Consider the following 16,884-nt stretch of genomic DNA (forward strand, 5'->3'; position numbering starts at 1 on the left):
TCTAAGATTCGGCTTAGCAGTGTACGACCCGAAACTCGAATTTTAGTTCGAGCGGTTTTTGGCTTACGCGACCTAAATGAGAGTTGAAGATCTCATTAATAGGAACTCAACAGTAAAAAGATGGACGAAAACAGAGTTCGTATGAAGGAGTTACAAATTATTCGCAGTCATTTAACAGTCTAAACGCCTCCTACTGTTAAATTTGAGATCGGTCGAGAATTAGCCGACGGAGTCTAAATGAAAGTTGTAGATCTTGATTTTACCTACGCATGGATATAAAGAACGTCGAAAACGGAGCTCGTATGCGAGAGTTATGATTTTTCTAAGTTCGAAGGCTGATACGCGATAGGGGGTGACGTGGCACCACCAGAATTGGACACGTGACACCACCAGAAGGCCACCACATGGACCAACTCGGCGAGTAGGCCAGTCAGCACCCCTATAAATAGAGGTGCCGGGTTCCCTCATTCTTCACACCTTCCTAAACTATTATTTCTCTCTCTAGCCCCCTAACCCCCTTAAAAGCCTAGGTAAACCCCCTAGCACCCGAAGGAAGCCCCGAGGCTCCCGGAGTCCCGAGAAAAGAGCCTTTCGGCTCGGGAACGCTGCTCCAGTGAAGCCCGGTTTTCGAGAAAACCCGCTGTAAGTGAGCTACGCCTAACCTATCTTTAGTATAGCTTATGTTTTAATATAGTAACATTATTAGGAACTTATAATGATTATTTGGGCTATTATTATGAGTTATATTGAGTGTTTTTTAACACTTATAATAATAATAATAATAATAATAATAATAATAATAATAATAATAATAATAGTCATACTATTAGTTTGTCGCGGTTATCGTTAGACTAAACCCTAGTGGTATTGATACTAGGTTTTATCGAAGGAAATTATTTTGAGAGTATCGAAGCGCTGTTCGAGTGCTGAGTCACCACCTACTCAGGTGAGTGCATGGTCCCTTTCAGCTTACACATAGATATGAAGTATTTTATTATAAATTACATACTATGTGTGCATATTGTCTGAATACTTGCTGTCTATGCTGGTGAAAGATTTTTATACATGTTTTAAATGATGTAAACTGTGTAAAGTATTTTATATCTACAAAATATGTTGGGTAAAACATGGGTAGATGAATGATGAGGGATAAAAGCTGAAATAGAGGAACATTAGTAGCATGGACCTAGTGCCCTATAGGTATACATTGGCAGCAGTGGACCTAATACCCTTTAGATGAGCACTGGCAGCTGCGCCACAACCCGTTGATGTTTTAGATCTACGGTAAACGTCCTAGCAGCTGTGCTCTAAGGATAGTATCGGCAGCTGCGCCTAATGGGGAGCCTTATGACCATGACAGTAGCGTTTAAAGGTCAATAGCGGCAGAAGCACCTCATAGAAAATGTCACAATTCTGGCAGTTGCGCCTAAGTGACAAGATTAGCAGCTGCGCTTAACCAATGTGTCATTGGCAACAATGGACTTCATGTTGTTTCCTTAGGATGATCCTTAGGAATGAATGAATGAGAAATAGCTGATTCTTAGGGTAGATCCTTAAGAATAAAGAAGGTAATGGGGATGGGTAATTGGGTTAATTGTTTGATGATCGAACATAATAATTATATTATTGTGGGTTGAAAACCCTATGTACTCACTAGGTTTCCCAACCTGACCCACTCAGTTTATTTATCACAGGTGACGATATGAAGTGACATTACACTGAGAGATTTAAAGAGATGTAGATCACTAGTGTAAATAATTGTAAGTTATGTTTATGCTTATGTTTCTGTATTAACGATGACATCCCAAACGTTTTAAAATGAAATAAATACGTTTCTTCGAAAATGTTTTAATAACGTATTTATCGTATTTTTCTGGGAACAAATTCCGCAGCATTTTTATAAAAAGAAGTACTCTGATTTTTATAAAGCATAAACAAAATCGGTCTTTCTGGCCGTGAAAAATGGGGATGTCACACTTCGTTTCCAATGCCCTTTCTCTTGGCAATAAAAGCAAATTGACTCTTTTAGAACATGACATGGAACTACTTCAGACATTGCCTTTTTCTTATGATCAAACTTTTCGATCATAACATGTCTTTCGTTGCCATTGTCTATATCCATAGAGCTCTTGAAGGCAGATTCACCAATCAACTTTTCTTTTCTATTGCGCCAAACCATTGCTGATTCATCAGCAATAAGCATATAGGTGAGATCTATAAGGGCCACGTCGCGGTTCATCATATAGTACTCTCTTACGAACTCACTATATGAGTTAGGAAGTGACTGAAGAACCCAATCAACAGCCATTTCCTCACAGACGACGGATCCCAACATTCCTAACCTATCAATGTGTGACTTCATCCCTAGGACGTGTGCACACATTGACTTTCCTTCCTTATGTTTACTTGCCAAAAGGGCTTGAGTGATCTTGAACTTTTCAAGCCTTTGAACTTGTGGGTTAGGGAGAATAATTTGAGGAGGAGGAGGAAGTGAAGTATGATCTCTTGTTCCACGATCGAATCGTGGAATATCATCTTCATGTGGAAGGCTTGTTCCATGGGATTTGGGAAGACCATAGTTGTCGAACTTTGACATCTACAAAACGGGAGAAAAACAAATTCAAGTTAGTTGATAGATTGAGTCCTTAGTAAATCACCCAAATGAAATACTAAGGCTAGGACCCAACACAATATTCTACAACTCGGGAGAGGGATGCCGTAACCCTAATTGCATAATATTTGAAGGTAAGTGAATGACGATTCACTAATTTCCACCACGAAAAACGAAAAAGAAATTTAAGTTTTAAATCTATGAAAATTCCTAGATCCTTTGAGATTCATTGAAATTTCAATGGCATGTTTAAATCTCGATATGCCCCTCTTGTTTGTGACTGGGATGCCGAGGATCACAAAGCGGGTGTGAATAACCATGCAAACTTACATGGTGCCCTCACATGTTACAGTCACCTATTCGATGTGTCGGTAAACCACACACGCTCCACCGAACTATGACAAACATTGAGTCACCCTTTGCTACTTTTGCTTAGAACCATTTAGTGTGCCGGTAAACCACACACGCTCCACTAACATCTTTGCAAGGGCACAAAGTGTAATTTCATGGAATTGCATCAATTCACTTTTGCCTAAGTAACTAAGATTGGGAATTTTATGAAAACATTTAGTTACTTTTATACTTCATTATACTTATAATGGAACATTTCGTCCTATCTTACCCGTTCGGCTAACGACCCTCCACTAGTCAAGAGTGCGGTGGGTAAGAGTGGATACCCATTCAATCGCCATTTTATAGGCAATTTCCTTAAACACCCCTTATAGACCAGCTTCGTGAATGAGGCCTAATAACGGTAAGACTGACTTTTACTCATACATATACATAATGTTAGACTTTTAATGTTATATATAGTATAGGGTGTATTTTATACTTTTAAAATACTAGGTGGTCTAATTTAACAATTATACTTTTAATTCAATTAAATTGTAAACCTAAAATTTTATGGATTTATTAAACCTGTTTTAATTATACACCTTAATTAATTAATAAAACCATAAGGGTGTGATTTGAACTTTTTCAAAACTATACTTGAGTTTTAGAATTTAACATTCCTAATTAAACTTTTAATCAACTTTTAAATTCCTAAACTTGAGGGCAAGTTTTGAAACATTTCAACACATTAGGGTTTAGAATATAAATATACATCAAAATTAAACCGTTTAATCAAAATTTAAATTCCAAAACTTGAGGGCAAGTTTTGAAACCTTTTTCAAAACATTAGGGTTTTAACTATTTAAATTTCAAAACAACAAAACTTTTGGGTTCAAATTTAAACTATAAAACCTAAAAGGGAAAATATGAAACTTTTCATAACAATAAGGATCAAATAACAAATAATCTAAATTAACATTTAATCACATAATTTTCCATATTTGATTTATTTAATGATTTCTTGCAAAACAATTTACCAATTTAATCAAAATAATTAATCAATTATCACATAAGGAAACAAATATTTTATTAATAGATAAATATCTTCAATTAGATCAAGAATATAGTCAAATATATCATAAAATCGGATTTATATTGATCTAATATGATAAGGTAACTATCCATAAGCAAAAACAGCAAGAAATCCCGGTTTTCCCTCTCACTGACCAGCCGACTCGTTGAGTCAAACATGGACTCGTCGAGTTCAGCATGAACTCGGCGAGTTCCTCTAAAAAACTCGACGAGTTTAGACCCCAGAAGCACAAAATTCAAATTTGTTCAACATACAAAGCATCAATACAATAGAAACCAATTAAGGCTCTGATACCACTGATGAGTTTTGGTCATAAGACATCCTATGTGCTCATACAAACCCTAATGCTTGGATCTAGGTTTCTCTATTGTACATGCTTTAAATCCAAGACTATAAACCCTAATTCTAGCACATGGAAATCGATATTAACATATAATTAGGTTTATGATATTACCTTGATTGTTATGTAGCAATAACAATCCCAATTCCTCCTTGAATTGACTTTGGAAGGCTTAGAGTCACAAGTGTCACTCCTCTAATGGCTCACAAACACCATAAGCAAGAGGATGGAGGCTGCCAAAACCGTGTGAAAACCCTAGCAAGCAGCTTAGCCTCGTTTTTGGTCCTTAAGGGATCTATATATAGTGAGGCAATTAGGGTTATCTAACATGTAAACCCTAATTTAGTTGCTTAAGCCCTAAGCAACCCATGGAGCCCTTTCCATAAGGCCTTGGACGACTTCATATGGGCTTCCCCCATAGAATTCGTCCACCTTATGATATAAGGCAATCCATGGCCCAAATTGCAATTATCTATGACATCCCCATTTTCACGGCCAGAAAAGACCGATGTTGTTTATGCTTTATAAAAATCAGAGTACTTCATTTTATAAAAATGTTGCGGAATTTGTTCCCAGAAAAACATGGTAAATACGTTATTAAAACATTTTCGAAGAAACGTATTTATTTCATTTTAAAACGTTTGGGATGTCATCGTTAATACAGAAACATAAGCATAAACAGAACTTACAATTATTTACACTAGTGATCTACATCTCTTTAAATCTCTCAGTGTAATGTCACTTCATATCAACACCTGTGATATAAATAAACTGAGTGGGTCAGGTTGGGAAACCTGGTGAGTACATAGGGTTTTCAACCCACAATAATATAATTATTATGTTTAAACAATCAAACAATCAACCCAATTACCCATCCCCATTATCTTCTTTATTCTTAAGGATCTACCCTAAGAATCAGCTATTTCTCATTCATTCATTCCTAAGGATCATCCTAAGGAAACAACATGAAGTCCATTGTTGCCAATGACACATTGGTCAAGCGCAGCTGCTAATATTGTCACTTAGGCTCAGCTGCCAGAATTAGGACATTTTCTATGAGGCGCTTCTGCCGGTATTGACCTTTAAACACTACTGTCATGGTCATAAGGCTCCCTATTAGGCGCAGCTGCCGATACTATCCTTGGAGCGCAGCTGCTAGGACGTTTACCGTAGATCTAAATCATCTACGGGTTGTGGCGCAGCTGCCAGTGCTCATCTATAGGGTACTAGGTCCACTGCTGCCAATGTATACCTATAGGGCACTAGGTCCGTACTACTAATGTTCCTCTATTTCAGCTTTTATCCATCATCATTCATCTACCCATGTTTTACCCAACATATCTTGTAGATATAAAATACTTTATACAATTTACATCATTTAAAACATGTATAAAAATCTTTCACCAGCATAGACAACAAGTATTTAGACAATATGCACACATAACACGTAAATTTATAATAAAATACTTCATATCTATGTGTAAGATGAAAGAGACCATGCACTCACTTGAAAGGTGGTGAGTCGGCACTCGGACAACACTTCGTTACTCTTAAAACAATTATCCCTTGACGAAACCTAGTATCATTACCACTAGAGTTTAGTCTAACGCTTAACGAGACTAATTTAATAGTCTAGCTATTATTACTATTATATAAGCGTTAAATAACACTCAATATAACTCATAATAATAGCCTAAATAATTATTTTAAGGTTCTAACAATGTTACTATAATTAAATAAAATCTATATTAAATATACTATAGGCGTAGCTCACTTACAGCGGGTTTTTATTAAAAACCGGGCTTCGCTGGAGCAGCGTTTCCGAGCCGAAAGCTTTTCTTCTCGGAGCCGTCGGGCGCTCCGGGGCTTTCTTCTCGTGATAGGGAGGTTCCCTAGACTTGGGAGGGGTTTAGGGAGGTTAGAGAGAAGTTAGAGAGAGAAATAAAGGCTTATGGTGTGAAGAAAATATGAGGAGTTCACCCTTGTATTTATAGGAGTTTTATAGTAAAGTAGTCTCTAAGCTTCGTCCGTAACTTTTGCATACGAGCTCCGTTTTTGTCTGTCTTTTTACCATTGAGTTCCTATTAATGAGATCTTCAACTTTCATTTAGAACTCGTTGGCTAATTCTCATTCTATCTCGGATTTACAAAACTGTATCGAATTCGCCGCGCTCGAAAAGTAGGGACTAAGCTTCGTCCATAACTTTCGCATACGAGCTCCATTTTTGTCTGTCTTTTTACTATTGAGTTCCTAGTAGTGAGATCTTCAACTCTAATTTAGACCTCGTTGGCTAATTCTCATTCTATCTCGGATTTACAAAACTGTATCGAATTCGCCGCGCTCGAAAAGTAGGGACTAAGCTTCGTCCATAAATTTTGCATACGAGCTCTATTATCGACGTTCTTTATATCCACGCGTTGGTATTTATGAGTACTACAACTTTCATTTAGATCCCGTCGGCTAAAAATCGACCGATCTAAAATTCAGATTTCGGGCTGTGCACTGCTATGCTAAATCTTAGAAAAATCATAACTTCCTCATACGAAGTCAGATTTGGGCGTTCTTTTTATCGATGTTCTTAGTTTAACATATTCTACGACTTTAGTTTAGATCGCTAAGGCTAAATCTCGCTCTATCGTAAATTCACTATTTACGCTTCCCGGTATCGTGCCGGTTCCGTCGCGAAACTTCAACGGGTCATAACTTCTTCGTTATAACTCGGTTTTCGGCGTTCTTTATATGTACGAAAACCTTGTAACATACTCTAAAACTTGGTTAAGATTATTTATTCAAAATAATCTTTTGTCGAAAAGTCGTTTTCGACCCCTATTGCCTCTAATTTGACTAGCCCAGATTTGCGGGCATTACATTATCTTATAATTACAATTCCAGTCCCTTAAGTTTAATTAATCTCTTTTAGTCACAAAACTAATTACCAATTAATTATTGACTAATATTAATTAAACAATATGATTTCTCCTTTAACATATTATTCCCATAATATATTAATAAATCATATTTAATCTTTTCTCTCCATAATTCATCCTTTCAAGTTGCTTTGGTGAAGGCAACCCAAAAGGACCATGCACCATCAGGTCAAGTACATACCAAAATAGTTATGGACTTAGACACTAATCCAACAGTTCTTTATATCCACGCGTAGGTGGAGACGTAATCTAAAACTTTCATATAGACTCCTAAGGACAAAAAGTAGTTTATCATAAACTAACTTTTTACGTTTCCCAGTATCGTGCCGGTTTTGACGTGAAACTTCGACATGTCATATCTTCTTCGTTATAACTCGGATTTCGGCATTCTTTATATCTCCGGAATCCTTGTCCCGACCACTACAACTTTCTTCATAGATATTGGACCTATATATATATATATATATATATATATATATATATATATATATATATTATGCTTATTTTTATTCTTAACTTATTATATCTTATAATTAAATATAAGGCACATAAAATCTCATAATATTTAAATAATTCCTATTTATTATTTCAAAGTAAGTTATAAGTGTTGACCCTAATTATTACACCATTAAATTAATGCTTAGCCTAGAAACACGGGTGTTACAATTCTCTCCTCCTTAGGATGATTCCGTCTCGGAATCATGCATCAGTAAATAGATGTGGGTAGCGACTCATCATGTCACTCTTTGTTTCCCAGGTGAGGTTCGGCCCATTCATATGTTTCCAGCGCACAAACACTAAGTCAACCATCTTGCGGCGCAACTTCTTAGTCTTACGGTCAACAATCGCCTCAGGCTCTTCAATTAGCCTCTTATTTTCATCCATCCTTAACTCTGAAATTGGAATTATATCGGGAATTTCTCCCGTAAACTTCCTCAAGTAACACACATGGAAAGTGTTATGAATACCATCTAGTTCTTCCGGTAACTCTAGCTTGTAAGCTTGGTTCCCAATCCTCTGAAGAATTTTGAATCGTCCTATAAACCTTGGACTCAACTTTCCTCTATTTCCAAATCGTATAAATCCCCTTCCATGGTGAGACTTTGAGCAAAACCGAATCTCCAACTTCAAATGTCAGCGGTCGTCTTTGTTGGGTTTTGAGCATTCTAACACTCCTAAGTGTACATGCAACCCTAAATACCTTGGATCTATGTTTTCTTTATTATACATGCAAAATATGAACTTTCCAAGGTATTCATCCTAACAAGCATAGTAACATTGATTCAAATGAATATCTCAAGTTATAATTACATACCTCTTTGATTCGAATGTCTTCATGAAGCTTGAGTGCCTAGTGCCCCAAGTGTGACACCTCAAATGGTTCACACAACACCAAACACTTGGAATAGATTGAGAGAACATACACACTTCATGAAATCGGCTAGCCCTTCATTCTCACACATAGTGACCGATTTCTTGAGCCGTAGGATTCTTTTATATGGTGGCTATTAGGGTTACACCATGTAACTCATAACTTTACCCATTCCTTATGCTCCATGGATTTTAACCTCCATGGAGTATCCATGGGTCTCCCCACGGACTTAGTCCAACATAAGGAATCTTAGATCACAAGCCCACATATATAAGAATGAATGATTTACACAATCAAACCATATATTTAATTAGTCTCCTTTTGATCACTTAATTAATTCCAAATTAATTATTGATCAATACTAATTTAATAACCTTATTAATATATTAGAACTTATAATATATTAACAAACCTTAAGTGTTAGTTCTCTCATTATAGTCTATCCAAATGCGTGATGCCATGCAACCCAAATGGACCATGCCGGGTCGGGTCAAGTCTTACCAATTATAGTTATGGACTTAGACATTAATCCAATAGTCTCCCACTTGGATAAGTCTAAAACTATTATTGCGTATGACTTTAGGAACCGATCAGCAATTGTAGCTCTCAAAAGCTTATGTCGGACTCTGACCTTGTCGAAGAACTCTGACCTTTGTCAATGACTTGTCCATTAGATAAGGGATCATATATTCCTCCATTCTAGATATCATATGGACTGAGACATGGATTATAATCATTCTCTCTGTCCATTCGTTGTTTCCCGATTTCCGATTTATGACGACTGACTAATTGAAGAAATCAAATCAGTCCAGGCCCGACCGAGCACTTACATTTGTCATCACCAAATCATCGAGGGGCCCATAGATATCGCTTTTATCCCGAAGGTAAATGGAATGGATACACTTCGACTCATATGGCTTGTTCTAATACTCGTTGAATCATACACAAAGGCACGTTTTATAACATTGAGTTACCGAATGCGTTTTCGTGCAATCAATATACAACCAACTCATAGTAACAACTCATATCTCTAGGTTTGAAGAATATAAGATATTATCATCTCATGATCGCTCATGATAAAATCCATGAAGTGATTCCAATGAGCACGGGTTGAATCCAATACTCATAACTTATGAGCACTCATGAGTGTTGTAGCCTTTTGTTCAACATATTAGACCTCTACAAGCCAACCCATGACAGTCTTAATTCATATCTACTTTCAATATATGACCGAATGTGGATGGTTTGAATAACTTAGCCATCCAGAACAATGACCTAGTTATTCAGGAAGTTAAAACATGCAAAGTGAAAACACAATAATAACTGAATCCAATATGGTATCAAAACATATGAACATAAATAAAACACCTTTTATTTATCACAATATAATTACACATTATTCATTGTATACTGTTTCAGCTATCAACTTTATTCTTAAATTTAAAACAATAGTTGTCCCATGCTCCAATCATGTACACTATGTTTTCTAAACACTAGTCATGCCATACACCAAGTATGCATACTATGTTTGTCTATGATCTTTACTTTGTGAATTAGGTCAATTGAACATAACTCCAATGATCCTCTTTTCACAGTCCCAAATCCTTACTGCAAATGACATAATTCCAAATTCATGCCATTTACTGAAATCTGTTAGATTCTAAACTTATATGCATTGATCCTCTTGTAATGATTATGCACAAAGTCAGAAAGACTTGACAACAACCATTACAGAGCATTCCAAAGGAGATCAGCTCCTTGGAAACATCCTTCTTGCATTAAGTTTCCTAATTTTACACAGATTGAATAATTTCTTAACTTTGAAACATTTCCATATTCTATTTTGACTATCACTTCTGAATAAGAGTTGCCTCCTTACAGATTATGTCAATATGGTCCTTCCAAAATTATCACTATATACTTCCAACTGTCCTTTAGCAACCAATCTTTGGTAAACCTTAGATTGTCCTCGACAATTGTTTAATCTTTTTAGTCATATCCAATTCTAGACCTTTTCCCTTCTTAATGCCCAAGGCATTTGGAAAATTTTAGAAAGGATGAATATAGCACATGCAATCGATCCTATATCTGAAGCATATGGGACACGATTCATGATGTCTCACATAAAGACTAAACCAGTCTTTTGCTATAACATTTCCATTTCTATTTGCCAAGTTCTCATAATTCAGATTATGAAAATGGATGTCGTAATCATAATCGAATTTTAGAACGCAAATAATGGACCCATATACAGAATTTCCTTATGTTGAGCCATTCCAACATGAAATTCATATATATATTCTTGACTAAATACGATTAAAACCTCAATCTAAGCTTTTAGATTTGAGATGAAGTATAATTTTCTCTCCCTTAATTATAGCAAAACAACTCTTTCCCAATTAAAACTTTTTGTTTTCTATAATTAACATTGCTAACTTGCAACCTTTATCATAATTATCATGTTCCCACTAACATGATGATTATTAGCATAACACTTATGCTCCCACTAGCTTTGACATGTACTCAGAAATCAGTTGGACTTCTAGAAATCAATACTTTATTGACTTTCTTCCCAAAGTTCAGATTTCTGATACTAGATTGCTTTGATAAAACTTTATCATAATCATACACCTCATCTTATATAGCTCACAGGTGTGTCTAAACAATTTAGGAACTATGAAAAAGGATGTCGTAATCATAGTCTTGATTGTTTAGACCTTTTCCACTTCTCACAAGTCCATGTTAGTGTGCCGGTAAACCACACACGCTCCACTAACGACTTTGAGAATGCAAATATCACAATTGCTGTCTAGCTAAAATGTACTTAGTGAAAGTGTTTCCTCACCATCATTTTCATGAATCAGAGAGAAACCTTATGACACTTAGATTTAATGGTGTATGTGTTCTTATCCATGTGAATTGTCAAAACCATAGTCACAAGACAAAGATAATGACAAATCCAAACTCATATGGACTGAACTCAATCTTAATTTCTTGCCACCTGGCAGCTCAAGGGTCTGCCATTGCTTCCAAGTTGTTGTGCAACCAATTGAGAACTCTAAGAACTCATATGCAAAGCCAACTTTAAATGGAATGGGAACAGAATATGTCAACACGATACGTTATGAACCTCAAGTCGTGTGCTAGTGAGGAACTTAAGGTTTTATTCTTGATTAGTAATTGAGACTTTCAAGACCTTTAAGACTCTCACTGTCCTCTTGACATATAAGACTTTCTTGTCAGTTATTCAAGAGATAGTGTGGATTCTAATCATGACAAACACTTCACACAATTGGCCTTAGTTGGTCTTTGTTTTATCCAAAACATGACAACTGACAAATTTCAAATGTACAATATTAGAAAACTTTTACTCTTGCATTTGACATGTGTTTTAAACCTTCTCTAAGACATGTCACTCAAGTTACCATCTTAGAGTATAACTCTAAGAATTGTATTGGAACGAAGTATGACTCATCTTCTTGATTTAACCATTCCAACAATTCAAGATTCCTCTTCTTAGTCATAAGAATGCACTAAGATTTCCTTAGAGAACTAATTGTGCTATGGTTTCTTAATCATTAAGATGGTCACAAAACTGATACTAAAGTACTCTCCATCTTCTTAGATTTGAGAAACTTTTATCTTTCTGCCTAAGTTGATTCTTCTTATTCGCTCTGTCATACATTGGAACCTTTTTCCAATGTCTCAGAATTACACTTAAGCTTGTAAGTATAACCATATTTACTAAGCTTTAGTAAATTATGACGAATAATCTTATCGATCTTTTGTGGTGGACTTAATCAGTGCACAAGAATGTGTACTCGATCCCTTAGTCCGTTACTTGAATCACACATCCATGTGAACAAGTAGTTAGTCTTAATTTTTCCAATGCTTGAAATTTCTCATTCATCATGCTATACAACTTGCATGATTCCAAGTTCCGGTCCAATTGAAACTTGGGTGATGAGGATCTTTCCTTATTTGGTAAATTTAGACATTACCACAAATGAAAGAATCAATTTTATATTTCCACTCTTGCTATTAATGAAATCATATAAGCAACAATTTTTTTTCATAAACGCCATTGTAAGGATACATAAAATAAATAAAATCAAAAATTTCCTTTTATTTTTAAAACTTTGCGGAAAAACTTATCCTTACAATGCATATGAAAACTTGTTGCTATCTATTCCTAAGCAATATCTCATAACTCCTAAGAAGTAGCTCAAGAATCCTATCTTCAAACTATGCGATAGAAATCCATCTACGCGATCAACAGTCTGATGGACTATCTCGAGGCCCATAAACTACTTTTCTCCAGCTTCAAGCCAACAAGATGGCGTACGACACTTCTGTCCATATAACGCATCATAAGGTGCCATCTTAATGCTCGAATGATAACTGTTGTTGTAGGAAAACTCTACCAGAGGTAAGTGCTCATCCCAGTTACCTTGGAATTCTAGGGTACATGCTCTCAGCATATCTTCCAGTGTTTGAATCGTTCTTTCGCTCTGACCATCAGTCTGTGGATGGTAAGCTGTACTTAAACACAACTTCGTACCCATTTCTTCCTGTAGATTTTTCCAAAACCTTGACGTATAACGACTATCACAATCTGATACAATCATTAATGGTACACCGTGAAGTCTTACCACTTCCTTCACGTAAGCATTTGCAAGCTTATCTATAGATCATTTCTCATTGACTGCTATGAAGTGTGCACTCTTTGTGAAATGATCCATGACTACCCAAATCATGTCGTGACCGTTCTTCATTTTGGGCAGTTTAGTCACAAAATCCATAGTGATATCTTCCCATTTACCCATGGGTATAGGTAAAGGTTCTAAACTCCCATACGGTTTCTGATGTTGTGCTTTAACCCTTGCACATGTTACACATTCAGCTACATACTTTGCAATATCGAGCTTCATCGTCGGCCACCAATAGTAGGGTTTCAAATCCCTATACATTTTAGTGCTACCTGGATGAATCGAGTACATGGTTTTGTGAGCTTCTTCCATCAGAAGATCCCTTATTCCTCCCATCTTAGGTACCCAAAATCTATCTTGGAATACCTTCAATCCTTGTTTATTTGTACCGAATACCAATGTTTTGCCTAAACGTTCTTCCTTTCGGTCAATTTTTCTCCAAAGCTTCTTCCTGAGTTTTCTTGATACTTTCCACAATCGTCGAGACAACTTCAATTCATAACGATCTTGGCCTTTTTCTTTCAAAGTTTACTTTTTGACTTAGAGCATCAGCTACAACATTTTCTTTACCAGGGTAGTAAAGTATCTCACAGTCGAAATCTTTGAGTAACTCTAGCCAACGTCGTTGTCTCATGTTCAATTCCTTCTGATTAAAAAGATATTGGAGACTCTTATGATCAGTGAAAAGTTTGCACTTCGTGCCATAGAGGTAATGCCTCCATATCTTTAGGGCAAAAACTACCGCTGCCAACTCTAAATCATGAGTGGGGTAGTTCTTTTCATGCTCCTTTAATTGTTGAGATGCATATGCTATCACCTTTTCTCTTTGAGTTAGAACACATCCTAACCCGACTCCCGACGCATCGCTATACACTGCGAAATCTTCAACTCCATCGGGTAGAGAAAGAATTGGTGCTTCACACAATTTCTTCTTTAGCTTCTCGAATGCCTCATCGTGTTTCTCACTCCATGCATATGTGGCTCCTTTATGGGTCAAAGCTGTCAATGGAGCAGCTATCGAAGAAAAGCCTTGGATAAATCTTCAGTAATATCCAGCTAATCCCAAAAAGCCTCGAATCTCCGTGGGACTTTTTGGTCGTTCCCACTTCATTACAGCTTCTATCTTTGCTGGGTCAACCATTATTCCCTCTTGGTTAACCACATGACCCAAAAATTGGACTTCTCGAATCCAGAAATCACATTTGGAGAACTTAGCATACAACTTCTCCTTCTTCAGAACTTCTAATACTTCTCTCAGGTGCTTGCCATGCTCCTGCTTACTCTTTGAGTATATTAGAATGTCATCTATGAACACTATTATAGATTTACCAAGGAATGGCTTACAAACCCTATTCATCAAATCCATAAACGTTGCTGGAGCATTGGTCAGTCCAAATGACATAACTAAAAACTCGTAGTGTCCATATCTTGTTTTGAATGCAGTCTTCTCAATATTCGACTCTCTCACCTTCAGCTGATGATATCCTGACCTAAGATCGATCTTTGAGAAATAGTTCGAACCTTGCAACTGATCGAATAGGTCATCAATCCTTGGCAATGGATACTTGTTCTTTACCGTTGCCTTGTTCAACTCTCGGTAGTCTATACACATCCTCATGCTTCCATCCTTCTTCTTTACAAATAGCACCGGAGCTCCCCAGGGTGATGAACTAGGTCTAATAAAACCTTTGTTCAATAACTCCTGAAGTTGCGTCATAAGCTCCTTCATCTCCATCGGTGCTAGTTGGTATGGTGCTTTCGCTATTGGTATTGATCCTAGCGACAAGTCTATTCGAAACTCCACTTGTCTATCAGGGGGAAATCCAGGAAGATCTTCGGGAAAGACTTCTGGATAGTCACACACCACGGGTATACTTTGTATCTCCTTCTTCTCCTTCTTAGTATCAATCACAAATGCCAAGTATGATGTGCATCCTTTGGACAAACATTTTCTGGATTTTATCAAGGAAATGATTCCAGAATTTATTATGTGTTTGTCCCCGTACACCATAAATGACTCTTTTCCAGATGGGTTTACTCTTACCATCTTCTTCTTGCATAGTATCTCAGCATCATACGTACTAAGTCAATCCATTCCTAGCATGATGTCGAAACCATTCAACTCAATGGGTAGTAATTCCTCGTGGAATTTATTCCCGTTCAAGTCGATGATGATATTTTTAATGCAATTACTAACATGTATGAAATTTCCACTGGCAACTTCTACAACTATAGTATTATTAAGTTTATCTGTAGGCAATGCTAGTCTTCTACCAAAATTATGTGATATAAATGAGTAGTTTGCTCCTGAATCAAATAATATATTGGCAGGAAATCCATTTACGAGAAAGGTACCTGAAGCGACATTTGCTTCATCTCTTGCTGCTTCCAGTGTCATCTGGAAAGCTCTGGCTTTCGGTTTCAATGGGACATTGGGCCTTGCTACCTCCTTCTTCTTTGGACAGTCTTTCAATATGTGCCCTTCTTCATTACACCCATAACAAACTTTCTTGTCGAGGGTGCATTCATTGGCATAGTGCCCAGGCTTTCCACACTTAAAACAAGTGACTCCTCTGTCACATTTTCCTAAGTGCTTCTTCTTGCACTTCTTACACCATTTTGCTTCACCCCCTCTTCCTCCAAACTTCTTCAAATCAGACTTTGAAAATTTGCTTTTCTTGTTGTACCATAAAGATCCATCGAACTTCCTTTTATCACCAACTTCAACCTTGCCGACGGCTCTTCCCTTGATCATCTGCTCAACAGACTTAGCAACCCAGATAGCTGCCTCCAGAGTAGGTGCCTGACGTACTAGCACAACGTACTCCCATGGAAGTCCCTTTGCGTACTTGTCGACTTTTTTCAATTCATCTTGGACGATGCGCAAAGCAAACTCCATTTTGTCTGTGAAGGCATTGGTGTATTCATCAATGGACATGTTGTCCTTCTTTAACGTCACAAATTGGTTTTCCAGCTCTAGCATATTTTGGGTCGAACAGAAATTGCGTTTGAAGTATACTAAGAACACTGCCCATGTCAGTTGTAGTGGCTTGTTGGGGCTTATGGTCTTCCCCAGAGTGTTCCACCAACGAACAACGCCACCTCTAGACTGACGTACTGCATATGTGGTTTGTAGTTTGCCCTTGCAATCACATGTTATGAAAGTCAACTCCATCTCCGAGATCCAATCCATAACTCCAATTGGATCTTCTTTCCCAGTGAAAGTCGATGACTTGCAAGTTGTGAAGTCCTTATACTTGCATCCATTCCTCTCGACTCTTTCATCTTGGTTGTTCCTCCTAACCACTGCCGGTTCAGCTTGACTAACAGTCCTACCGTAATTCCCTTATTCTGACTGTTCGTCATTCAGCTTAGGTTGTTCAACAGGTATCGTAGGATCATCCCTATTCTGTTGAAGTAAACACCTTGTCTCATCCATCTGACGATCCAACATGATCTGGACCATAGCTTGTACCCCAGCCATCATCATTGGCTCAG

This window comes from Lactuca serriola, chromosome 3, assembly GCF_051521515.1.
Source record: "Lactuca serriola cultivar US96UC23 chromosome 3, Lser_US96UC23_V15, whole genome shotgun sequence".
Lineage (NCBI taxonomy): Eukaryota > Viridiplantae > Streptophyta > Magnoliopsida > Asterales > Asteraceae > Lactuca > Lactuca serriola.